Here is a 14255-nt window from a genome sequence, read left to right as displayed (position 1 = left end):
AATAAGAAGCTCCATCTGTAATAAACACCTTCAGGCGAGTAGCATTAAAGTCGGTTCCAATAGTAACTTGAATACTCTCGACAACAAAATTTTGTTATGTTAGCAATGGATAAGGGTTTATTTACATGCAATAAACATCTTTATGAGATCAAAGGGGAAGTCTGACTTGATGTATTCATTATTAACTTGATTTTTTAGATGAATATCCATGCTCTTGATATGAGATGAGCATAATGAGTGGCGTTTAATTCTAGACAGGGGACTAAAGAAACATTTATATCGATAAATCCGACAAACCATCTGTTTTTCGTCCCGTAAGTATTTCCGAATTCCTGGGCCTTTATTTCCAGAAATCCAAACAGAAGGCGATTTTATCTTAGGTATTTTATTAAGTTTTCTATCGACTATCAGTATTTAATATTATATTAATATTTAATAATAAAGGCGGGATGACGTTCTTGATAGAGGAAGATCTTTATTATTTTAATCAATGATACCATAAGTATTTCTTCCCTTCTCCTCGTACGTTTTTGTATCCTTACCAAAATTATCAACCTTGATAATAAAACATTACAGATATTATATCTAGATAATGGTTTTTCGTAAGAGAGCAAGGAGTAGGCGGAAGCAAAAATATGGTTAATCTCAATTAAGACTCTTCTTAATATCAATGTTACTAGAACAAGGTTAGGCAACAAGAAAATGGCTGAGCATGCACTGCAAATTTATGAAATAAATATTTTTCTATTTCTGGTGATGTAATTGGGACAAGTCCTGGTTATTGATACTACATAAATTTAAAAGTAAATACATCATAATATACAATATAATACCAAAAGTAAGTTTTTAAATTTAATAAAATATCAAAACACTAAGGATCAAAATGATGAGCACAAATTCTGACTTCATCAGTAATGACTTTGTTTTCTCTTAGATAAGCCAAAATCTAAGCCTCTTCTCTAGCAAGGTATTTCAGGAATCGCTAGTATGAAACGCTTCTTGAGTTTTTACAAATAGCCACTGCACAGCCTCTTTTTGTTTTATTTACCTTATTAAATTAAAAATTTGAAAAATCAAAAATATTATAACATGTTATTTATCAGCATGTGTTACGTCTATATCTTAATAATTTATGAAATTATAGTTTTGCCATTATATTTAGTAAAATATTGCTTAAGAAATATCAAGTAAGCACAAATTTTTACGTTTTAAATTTATGTAGTATTAATAATCAAGACTTGTCCTAATGACGTCAACAGAAAGATAGATATTTATTTAATAAACCTGCTGTGCATGCCCAGCCATTTTTTATTGCCTAACCTTGTTTTAGTAACATTGGTTAATATCAGCTTCCTTTTATACGATTTTGGGGCGGAGAGAATGAATTACTACTTTAAAGAAGAGAACTTTCTACATTTAAAATAGCTTTAGAACAGGAAAAAAATTATAATTAAATTTAAATTTATATAAATATTTTCATTGTTATGCATTTTTAAATCAACTAAAATCAAAGATAGGCAAGAATTCTTTTATTTAGAGGCAGATGTTAGTACCCTACAACATATTAAATATTGCAAAATAAAGAAGAAATAGCACACGGCTTCAATTTTTAATTGGTAAACTTGGTATAATTGGTATAATGACTCATCAGTGATGAGTACTTTATTCTTAAAAAGGGCTCACTAATACAAGCAAACAAAACTCATTTTAACATACCAATGTTTATATTTTATCAAAGTCTTAGCATATACACAAATGAATTATCCACGGTTAAACAAGAGTGTAAAGGGTAAACTAATTCTAGCAATTAGAAAAGGAAAAACGGTTGATGCGTGTCCTCTTTTTTTCTTTATTATTTAATAAGTCGTGGGTAAACTTCCTAGCATTGTGTCAGCAATATGTCGTGTATTGCTATAATCCTTTAATTATTTACATGATTGAACATATAAACGGGATTACCAACAGAGAAGTAGATACCTTGCCTTGCCTTCCTGTTATATGAGTCAATTTACAGATCCTACTGACGTTCTTATAGTAAGATAAAATATATGAAACAGTATAATAATCTTTAAGAGTAAGACTTATGCACCATGCTCCTGTCGTAGTTTATACTAAAACTGTACACTTTATTATACCTTTACACGATTATCTTGTATGCCATATATATATATATATACGTAATATAGGAACACATAGCAACAATATAATATCTACAAATATGAACTATATCAATATATAACAGCATAAGTATATATTAGAGCCTTGTTGCAAAAATTAAATAGATAATCTACTATGGAGTGTAGGAGAGAATCTTTATTGTCCCTGGAGTAGGGTCTAGCTTCGACTGACTAGATATGACAAGAGCAACAACACAATTATAAAAATTGATACTTAAAAGAAAATAATGAGGAAGAAAATCCCACTTGGTAGAACATAGACATACATATACATATATGTATAAAAAAGAGTGATAGATTGCAAACTCAGCATCACCCCTAAATCAACCATTACGAATTAAGCCGAAGTTGATTAAAGTGCCTGGTTGTACCAACATCATTGATGTGTACAGTCCATATGCAAGTTCCAACTTTCTTCACAGTTACGACCAGGATCCATTTAGGTTGTCGTTGCATGTAGCTACTACACCAAACCTCCATTTTCTCAGACAACTCTGGCACTAACCTTCTATGGCTAGTCGTCAGTAATCCATAAAAGTGCATGCAGATGGGGCAAGAAAATAATAATCCTGCTGGGGGTCTTGCAGTACGTAAATAGTAATTCATCCAAGGAGAGATGAAGATTCTTCTTTTCCAAAGACTTGACAATCCGAACAGCTCACTCGGCCTGACCGTTCGACTGAGGATGGTACAAAGCGAAAAGGGCACAGTCACTCCCATTCAGACAACTTCGACTTGAAAAGTTCAATGGAGAACTGAGGACCATTGTTTGAATGCAACATTACGGGAACCCAATCCTTGTAAACCATAATAGTAATTGATGAAGGGTTGCACACATAGTTTTACTAGGAATCGAAGCATCTTCGATCCTTCTTTTCGAACCAGCATCCATTAGGATTAGGAGATTTTCCTGGTCAACCTTGGAAAAGTCAACAAGAATCCTTTCTCACCTTCTTGCAGGGGCAAAGGGGTAAATTGAGAAGAGTGAGTAGATACGTTTTCTTGGCACTACCCAATGGAATCTTGGACTAGATAAAACATTTATCTCTTATCGATACGGAGCAACATATTTAGTGTTTCAAGTTCTTCAATTACTCCTTTACCCCTGCAATTATGAAGCCTCAATTAAAGTTCTTTTGGGAAATAAAATTAAAAGTGTATATATGTAAATTAAAACGGACATACTCTAGGACTTTCATCGTGGCAAACGTGCCCAGACCCATTATCTGGTTACACTTTCTCAGAAACTATCAGTTTACGATATACTGAGGAAAAGGGTTAATTAAAGACTCAGACTGGGCTTAGTGTCAGTGGAAGTCTAACTGAGAGACAAGAGAGTCACTCATTCCACATAAAGGTGGACGTTTCTAACCCTTTTGTTCATCGACTCTTAAAAGAATTCCCAGGTCTTGTGTCCCTGAAGCAAGTTTGTCGACCTACTAAATTTCCTTCTGAAATTCACCACTCAATCGATACCGGAGATAGTGCACCTTCTGCTGCTAGAGTGAGAAAGTTATCCCCTGAAAAATGAAAATCTGCAAAGAAACTATAGATAATCTGTTAGAAGCCGGTATAATTACACCATCCAAGTCTCCATGGGCATTTCCTCTTCATTTTGTTCCAGAAAAAGGAAATTGTAGTTAGGAGAATGGTCGGAGATTATCGTAAATTGAATGCTGCCATGACTCCAGATAGGTACCACTTACCTAGAATTTAAGAATTGATGGCCCTCCTTCATGGATCAAAAATATTTAGTAAGATCGATCTCAGCCGAGCGTACTACAACCTTCCTGTAAAAGAAGAACATCGGAATTAGACAGCTATAACGGCTCCATTTGGATTGTACGAATTTTGCTTTATGCCTTTTGGCTTCAGAACGCTGGGGCTACCTTTCAGAGGCTTATGAATGCAATATTTCGGGACCTTGATTGTATTTATATTTATATTGACGACATTCTTGTTCATTCAAAATTGGTAGAGACACATAAAGAACATTTGAGGAATGTTTTTGAAATCTTGTACTCCTTATACCCTTGGTTTTGCAACAGAAAAATACTCATTTTTCAAAGAGGAGCCCCAAGGTTGACGCAATTGATAATATATCTGTACCTGTAGAACCTAAGGATATCAAGAGAGTTTGTGGAATGTTTGGATGTTACAGGAATTAAATTCCTCAGTTTGCCAACTTAGCATTCCCAATGACAGAGATGATTAAAAACGCAGATTGAAAGAAGGATTTATTTTGGTATGAAGAAGCTTTATCATCTTTCAACGATATCAAGAAAGCTCTAAAAGAGGTTACATCTCTTTCCTTCTTAAGACATCATGAGCAAATATTTCATTTGGTTACCGATGCATCACAATACGCTATAGGAGCAGCCTTTCATTAATGGTCAACCTGTTCTGGTAGGATTCTAAGCCAAAAAACTTAGTGAGGCTCAAAGGAACTATTTCACTTATGATCGTGAATACCTCGTGGGTCACCTTATGTGAGGGTTGCCAGAAATCTAAATTCAATAGGCACACCAAAGTTGATTTGAAATCATTTCACTCCAGGGGGAAGGTTTCCGACAGTACACATCGACAGCGTAGGACCTCTACCTCCGTGCATAGTTCCGGATCAGTCATCATAAGAGCCGTTTCGATATTTTTTGACTTGTATCGATAGATCAACCAGATGGATAGAGGCAGTTCTGTTGATTAACATGGAAGCTAATACGATTGCACATGCGTTTGTGGGAGCATGGATCTTGCGATTTGGAGTTCCTTTGTACGTAGTTAAGGACAAGTGAACCCATTTTGAATCGGAGTTATTCAAAAGATTATTCATACCCCTTGGGGATCAAAGGATTCTTACTTCTTCTTTTGCATGTAATTCGATTATACGCAATTTCAAATAATATATCTCCTTTCACTGCGGTTACTGGTACGGATATGATGGCTCAAAAATGCCGAATAAACAGTCGTTGGAAACGTCTGATCATTTATCTTACGATCATTTAACTGAATTGACGAAAATGTTTGATTATATAGATTTTCAAATAAAGTCTGAGGGCTATGGTAATGGATCTAAGAAAATATTTATTCATTCGACCCTTAACGAAGCTGAATATGTATGGATTAGAGTGGATTGAGTCAGGAGGCTTCTAGAGCCACCATACATCGGTCCTGCCAAAGTAATATCTATTAATAGTTAGATCATGTTGTTGAGTTTAAAATGGGAAGAAAGATACCCTCTATTGAAAGACTGAAACCAGCAAATATAACAAAGACAGGTTTAGTGGAAGAAAGTATTCAGTATAAATTTGGATAAAGAACCGATTGTACCGAGAAAATATCCCAAAAGAAACGTTAGGTTTAGGAAGGGAGATTATTATTATTATTATCATTAGTGATAAGTATGTTGTTATTTACCTTGTTTATTACATTATTATTGTTATTTTTCGTATGTTCCTTAATTTAAAGTAGGAGCTATGTGGTGACATCATCTGTTATCCCATTGAGAGGTTGTGGGATATTGTGATTTGTTTGATGGTTATGTAGGAAGGAAAAGAGTGCCAATTTGCATTTAATTAAAGGAAGTTGAATAGTGAAGACGTGTAGTTATTTATATACTAATTAACTCTACAGACCCAAAAGGTTGGATTTTTACTCCCACCATAGACAGTGATGAAACCCCAACGTCTGGACTCACTTCTAGTCTAGGCCATATATCTTGGAAGCATATTGACATTAGCTCTCAAATCCAACAGGAAAGATATACAGGGAGTATGGATCAAATTGTCGCCAAAATATTTTTCTACAAAAAACAACACAAAATATACATGTTTTAACTTTTTTATTGAAAATCAAAACTATGACGAGCATATAGGTATAGAGTAGCCATTCATTCGATATAATCACCGTTGGCATCAATAACGGCCTCAATACGGCCTCTGAACCGGCCACAGGCTCTTCTGACCATCTCATTGTCAATGTTGCCGAATACCTCCTTGATGGAGTACATCTGGCCGGGCTTTGGTGAATGGGGATGTCTGTTGGTATGTCTCTCAACATAGCCCCAGACAAAATAGTTCAAAAGATTAAGGTCGGGAGAGTTAGGAGGCCACAAATCCTTGTTTACGACGTCATAATAGTTCTCGGTTAACCACTGCATGGAGCTTTTGGACGCATGGCAGGGTGCTGAGTCCTGTTGCCACACCCAGGGCCTGTATCCGACAGCCCAGATCCCTCGCCATGGCCTTCATGGACCTGGTAGGGTCATCCTTAACCATCTTCTTCACCTTGTCGACAAAGTCGGTGTCCCTGACCTTCCTGTCGGCGCCCTCCTCCTTGGGTGCCCTCTTTATGGTGGCATCAACATCCCAGGTGTCCTCTAGCTTCTTACAGATACGCTGAACAGTCCGTAAATTCACTCCTAAGGTTGAAGCAATCGTTGAATTGGAGATTTCACCTCCATTATTAACCAATGCCATGACTACGGCGGACCTCGAAAGCTCCTTGTTCCCCTTATAGGTCTTTATCTGCTCATATGATGACGGCATGATGCTAACTGAACTACGTATAGTCAGCTCACGAGAATAGCTTTCCTATTTGATAACCTGTTTTTTATTTTATAATGTCGTCTTCAAGTTATTAAGGTTTAAAGTAGGCGAAAATTTGATCCCCGCTCCCTGTAGGTTTATCACTCGCGTGGATACGTGCGAAAGGACTTGCATTGTTACCTGTAGTGATCAACTCCACTATATTTATGACAGGTTTTCCCAACAGCAGTAGAGAGAGAGTTTCAAAGGACGTGGGATGTGCCACAAAACTTGCACTTAGCATTATTTATCGGAGATTTAGATGAATTTTCACCTTGCTTCTTCTTGAAAGTGCGGCGTGTACCCTTTGGACCTTTGTACTCGGACATGAAACATTTTTCTTGGGTCCACTATTTGGAGTGAGTATCTGTTGATTCAAGAGCTCGTCCCAGCTTGACGACTTCATCTAATTTGCAAAGTTTCTTCTCAAACACAAGTTGGTTTAACTTGCAGAAGCAGTGTTCCTCAGGATTTTCACAACAATTACGTCATCTTAGACGAAAACATTGCAGAGAGCAGCTGAGTTTACAGGAGCGGGATTGCACTCGCAGACGCGACACTCAATTGTCAAGTGGTTCGTTTAGGGCCTGCTTCAACTTGTTGATTCAGAATCTTTCAATTAGGATGGACTCGGATGGACAGAAGACATATTTCATAGAACGCAACAGGGCTTTTTATAACTCATCGTATTCAATTGCCGACACCTTCAGAGTCATTCTCCAATTTCGGACTTCAGGTCCCGCACAGTGTAGGGGCAGAGCAGCTTTTGCAGTCTGTGGGTAGTTCATGAAACAGAGAGGATTAATTTACGAATTTACCTCTACGTGGCTGATTCAGGTCAAAATAAAACTAATTGACTAGTGCTAACAGTGGCTGGGTTAACAGATTACAGCTTTCGCAAAGTCATTATTGGCAGGGTTGCATCCACAGGACTCCATATATTCCTTTGTTCAGGGAGATGAGTTCCGCTTTCTTCTTGCTACGAAACTGCTCTTCATAAGAAGCTAGTTCCATCAAGACACACTCTGACCTTAGTTCGGCAATCGTTAGACGCAGGAGTAACTTATCATCCTCGTCTGTAGATTTTAAGTCTAAGTATTACCTGATAAAAGTAAGTATATATTAGACCCTCATCGCAAAAATTAAATAAACAATGTAACAAGGAATGTAGGAGGGAATCTTGATTTTCCCTGAAGCAGGGTTTAGCTTCGACTGACTAGATATGATAAGAGCAAAAACACATTTATAAAAAGTACTACTTAAAAGAAAATAATGAAGGAGAAAATCCCAGCAGGTAAAACATAGATATACACATAAATTAAAAAAGAGTGATGGATTGCAAACACAACAGTGAGATCCCTTGAGTCAACATTAGTGACTGGTGTAGACTATAGAAGTGGACCATGAACTGTCTAAAACATTGAAGCTTCAAAAAGTTGCAAATGGTCTGCAGTGTCTGAAAAGGCGTACGTTCATTACAGGATTGTCTTTCCCTAAGAAATAGCCTATCTATGTCTCATCGTCCTAATGTCTTTAGATATTCCTGGCCAGAAAAGTGTGCTACATACTATTTCCAACATTCATGTGGTCCCCTGGTGGACTGACTGATGAATTTGTAAGATCACCTGCTGATATTATGATCATATTACATAGGAGGAGGACTCCGTCTTCTTGATGCATAATATTTTATAAATCTAAATCTTTTTATATTGTTCGTCATTTATGATCTTGTTTTAGAGAATTCCAAATTCATTAGCTTGGTTAGTTTCTGTAAAGCCTCATCTTTACTCGTGTGGCTCTTTATCTTAAGCCAGTCTACAAGGTTTAGTTCAATTTTTTTTAACGATATGGTTTTTCCAAGTTTCAAGTCCTCTTCTGGTGGATCTGAGTGATATCTTGATATCACATGCGAAGGTAAGTTGTTTTTACCAGTCAGTTATTCGGTGACGAAGCTCCACATTATAGTTCGTTATTTTATTCGGAAATGTCTATAGTGAATTGTCTCATCAAGCGCAATATCGCTCAATAACTTTATCAGTAGCTTGTGATATGTTATCAAAATTAGATCATTGTATACTTGAGTGAAGTATTTTGTCTGTTCTAAGCTTCATGCTTCTGCAAGCATTTCATGGTGATGCATTTACAATGTTTTTGTTTCGCCCTCTTGGTCCTCGTGAGAACAGGTTGAATTTGTTTGTCCCATTTTGGGCATGTTGACGACTCCGATTCTGGCTCTCGCTCATGACTATGATTCTTAAAGGAAGAAGTGACAGCTTCGTTTCCAAAACCCCTTAGGACTTCTCCAGCCCTTTTTCTGTTTTCTAAGAAGGCTATCAAGTCCGACAAGGGCCATAAATGGATAACGTTATCACTGTTGATTTATTGATTGCAAGACTGTTTTCATCCATACCATTGAGACTGAATTGAAGTGCTTGGCGTAGTAATCAATCGTTTTCGATCACCAGAATTAAGACACAAGAAAATTACTTTACTTAGTATTTTCGAATTAATTAGGACAGAGTGTTGCTATTCTGTTCAGACCATGAGCGAGAAAAGTGACATGAAATGTCATTAAAAAATGTTCCTTAGGGTTTCTGACTACTTTTATACAATAAGCTGCACCATCGATAATGAAAACCTTTATTCTCTCATCACAGAAATCGGAACCAAACATTTTGTTAAGACTTTTGACTTCAATACTTGTAATTATTATATTCTCAGCCTTCTTAACATCTTCCAAATATATTAAATAAGTGCAATCTAGCAATACGCATACAGAGGACCAATCAACACTACCGCTATTTATTGTAGTTTCGTCACAGACAAGAAGATTATCATTTCCTACAACCCAGCACATAACGTAATATTAACGTTAGAATATGGTTAAATAAAGGTTGGTTAGAACTTTACAAGAAACTAACGTTATACTTACGTTGACTCATGGTTATTAATATAACGAATAGATTTGTTATTTTGATAACCATTAGACAACTGAAAAATAACTTAGACCGATCATACTTAAGTTATTATGACGTCGTTTCAAGTTTATGAAAATAATGAAACAGCCAAGTTATTATAACTTTGTATTATGATTATTAAAGTATCGGATCCAAATGTATGATTATCTGTTTGGGTGAAAGATCGAGGAAAAATTATTCAAATGACTTTTTTCTACACTAATTGAGGAAAAAAACTATCAGTTTTTAGTCATTCCGTTTATTGAAATCAATATTACTCCAAGAAAAGGGCGAAAAATGTCCGAAATAAAACTCTTTATGAAACACTCATAATGTAGGATTAATTCGTCTTTGATAATTATCACAGTTAATTCTTTAGCAGATTTAAATAATTGTAGCTAATATTTAATTCTAATAATTATCAAAATAAACTTCAATTATCGTAATTGGCACCCACCCCCACCCCGGGTTGTTAGTTTATGAATATATATATGTAACGGGCAATTTGGAAAATCAGGTAATGTTTGTGTGCGTGCAGGATTGCTTAAACGGATTAAACCTCTTTCGAGGCAAACATGCCTATTTCCTTCGACCTTCAGTATTAGGCTCCTTGTTGTTTGAGTGGTTAGTGTCGCTCTTATTCAAAAAAAAAAAAAAAAAAAATCTACAACTATATTAATAAACTAAATTATTATTTTAAGTTAATTTTTACGAATTTTCCAGCAATGAGTCAGGTGTGGTTAGGCAGACAAGCCTACAGCAAGAAGTGGAAGGGGGTTCGTCAAGAGATGGAATCTGTGCGAAATGGATTGAGAGAAGAAATGCAACAAGAAAACAATGTACCCAACGTTGAACAGCTTGAACCTAAACAACAAGAATTTATCCGAATTCGGGACTCTAACAATGAGGATTCCTTATTGTTATTGTCAAATACTGAGCCTGAGAATAGGATGACAATTAGAATACCATTAAATAAAAGTGTTTCTCCTGAGATTATTGAAGATATAAATACTATTGAGTTCTCACATGATTCTTCTGTTGAGGATAGTGAAGTGCAAAACTTACTCAAAAACCTTTTTACATCAATGGGCTATGAAGCACTTTATTAAACACTCGGCACTTGATTATCTTCTTGTTATTTCTTATTCATATTTTATATTAATATATATATATGTTATTCATAAATATGTTTTAAATGCTATTCATTTATGAATACATAAGTTATTATTATTTCAGTATTGTTATTATATGTATGTACTTGTATATGATGTTAATATTTTTAATTTAATAGAATAGAATATTGTTGTACGTAATATTATGTGCATTAGAAAGCGTTTTCATTACCATAAGGTAATTAAGGAGTTGAACACAACCATTTAACAAATAAGTGATAACGTTAGATCAACGTTAATTGAAAGCTGTTTTTAACCAACAAACAACTATGAGATAACGTTCGAAAGTAGTTTTTAACCATTAGATAACGTTAATACAACACTTAGACAACTTTCCTGCACAACCATGGAGTAACCAAAATTAACGTGTACACGACGTTCAGACAACATAAGGTTTACGTTAATATAACGTTATATCAACGCTAAATTGTTGCGTAGGAAGTTCTTTCTTAATATTTGACAACAATACTTTACTTTGGGACTCTGTTGACTTTGTAATGGTGTAGTGTGAAGGAATGACTTTGCCAGTATAAAGTTTCATGGATTTGACAAGATTTGGATGACTATTAATATGGAGAAGGATATTGCAGAAGACATGCATATTTTTCATATCAGACATAAAATTATAAGCATCAGGACTTGATTCAATTATATTCTTAGAATAAAGCTTCAAATTCTTCTCGTCAAAATGGTATTTCTTATACTGCTGAAATTCGATTGGGTCTTGGATCCCAAAACCACAAAGCCCACATGACAAAAATCTACAAGTCTTACCATAAATATAGACTTTTTCTCTTCATTGTCGGCGAAAAAGGAATTAAAAATATATTTATATAATGAAATTTAATGTTTTTAATATCAAAAAATAAAATATAATTGTTATATATATTTGTTCTTCTTACATGTATAATAGTTTATTAAAAAAATGTTAGAATTCTTCTTAAGAAAAGTAAGTAATATTGGAATTGTAGGTACAATGTGTTTAGAATAAATACACTTAAAAATTACATATAATATACAAAATATATTTTATACAATGGAAATATCCATAAATTTTATCCTCCATTGATGACGACTCCAAGCTATAAAATTAACATAAGTTTTATTTTTAAATTCGACATCATTTAACTTAATTTTTAATCAAATTTCGGTAATATCCATCACAATTATAAAAAATTATCGAAAATAGTACCTTCTTTGTATAGAACCTGGGATTATAATTTAGCCGTTCACCCGAACACAAAAGAGGGAGGACTAATACAATAGAAGAATTCCTTGCAGAATCGTTGCAGGAATAGAAGAAATAATCTGATCACTTGAATCTCTGGAAAACACTATCCAATCATTTGCAATAGGAGAATTAATTAATGATATTGAGTAGAGTGCGAAGATCATTGACCGCTATAAGAAAAAGGGTTAAAAAATAGGATACCCCTGCTTGCATCTCTGCGAGATGTAGTATCTTTTATGGTTTTTAATCTGACAAAGGGGGATTTAAGATATTTTAAACGCTTCTTTCAAATATTTGTGCAATGTATATAAATACTTTAAAATATTCATATTACAAGAGGATTAATTCATAAATCATATACATAAAAATGTTGGGGGGAAAATCAAATAAATTTTTCCCTCTGCAATTAAATAAATTATGAAGTTTAGCTTGATAGATGGCGCAGCATACTCTGTCATTATTCGAGGAAAGATTCGTCAAATCCGATACTGTTAGAAAAATATCAAATATGAGTTTGAATAATTTTGAAGACTCGACTAATAATGATAGCAGTAGCTCAGGGCTTCTCTGCTTGCTTTGTGGATGTAGGATGGCGTCTAAAAGACTCCGTCGTCATATTCGTGAGCGTCACAATGTAACTGAACCAGGGATATTTGACCTCTTGTTGCATGGAGATGACTCAAAGTTACAAACATTACGGAAATACCGATGCAAGACCTGCGGGTTTTTAATCAAAATGAAGCGTTTGTTCTGAGTCCTCATCGCAGCCATACGTCTAAAGAAGGAGGATACGGAAGTGAAGTCCTTTGCCTGGTTCCTGTCTTGAAGCGCATTTCTCAGCCCTCTCCACTCTATGAGTGTGGTGAACAAGTTATTGTGAAACGCGAATTCTTTCTATGGTGGCCTGCAATTGTTTTGCAAAGACCAGGTCATCTAGATGATCTCAAGTCGCATTACGATCCTATCAAACGTAGATATCACGTCGGTTACTTTTCTAACAAATCAATGCTCCGAGAGTGGGTTCCGGAAAGTGATATTCTACCTTTTCTAGCATTGGTAGTCAATCCAAATTTAATTGTAGAGATTATACAGCTGCCTTGTCGTTGGCGGATCATTGTGAAACGTGGAGTAACGAGGAAAGAAGACTAAAATTTTGTTTTACGTCGAAATCATGAAGTTTTAAATTTGTTGAGCTAATAATTATTATTAAATGTTTCTAAATCAGGTCAAGTATTATGTCCACATATATGTAGTTAAGTTTAATTTATCGTTACTTGTACATTTTTATAAATAGGAATAAATTATTATGAATATTATGCACTAATCTTGTACAAACACAGTTTTAAATATTATGTGTATGTATTTAGAATATGTTTCCTAGTTTAGGTTTAGGGAATAAAATTGTTCTCATTATTAGAGCAAGTGGTGGAATTTGAGAGGAAACTGCTCTGTAGTTTACATCACTTAGAATTAAATTATCCCTAGTTGCAAGGCGCTAAGAAGAGCTTGAAAGAGTCTAAGGAATGCAAACCTAGGGGGGCTTAATTTGTCTTTTATACAGTCCAAGATTTATCCTCCAATGAAACTTGTTTGCTTGTATTGATGAACATTTAATCACTATGGAGGTACGGCAGTATTTTTATTATAAACTCACGATTTCTTGATAAAAAACCATAGTTAGTAGCTTGCTTAACTTATAATTATGTATTGTTAAATCCATTTAATCCTTTGTACCAAAAGAGGAAAGATCATCTTTAAGGAAAGAGAAAAATTGTTTGTTTACATCAGAGATGTTGTGTTCAATGAGTAAGAATTAGGATGATGATGTTTGATTTTTAAATTTGTGAATGAAGACAAAAAAATAACTTTTCTCTCCTCATAGCTATGGAGATTGGGGCTACAGTTACAAATGACTGTTGAACTTCTGCATAATTCCAAATAGTGTTGAAAACACTTTCAAAATATGAAGAAGACAATGCTGAACACAAATATAACTTATTTTTCCTTCAAACATTTCATTAATCCCCATGTACATGTCCTTTGAAAATTTGATGTAATATTGTTTACATATCCTTGTACTGTTAGTGATATTTATAGGTAATTTTCTGATAAACCAATGCTCCGAGGCCGAGTTC

At 34.7% G+C, this 14255-nt stretch overlaps 1 protein-coding gene across 1 annotated transcript in view; it reads left to right on the top strand.

Annotated features, from left to right (window-relative positions):
• LOC121117624 (uncharacterized) overlaps nt 1-14255 on the top strand; it is a 306996-nt gene that overhangs the window by 153492 nt on the left and 139249 nt on the right. The gene's annotated exons all lie outside the window — the stretch shown is intronic.

This window comes from Lepeophtheirus salmonis, chromosome 5 (assembly GCF_016086655.4).
Source record: "Lepeophtheirus salmonis chromosome 5, UVic_Lsal_1.4, whole genome shotgun sequence".
NCBI lineage: Eukaryota > Metazoa > Arthropoda > Copepoda > Siphonostomatoida > Caligidae > Lepeophtheirus > Lepeophtheirus salmonis.
This window is presented reverse-complemented; position numbering and strand designations above follow the sequence as displayed.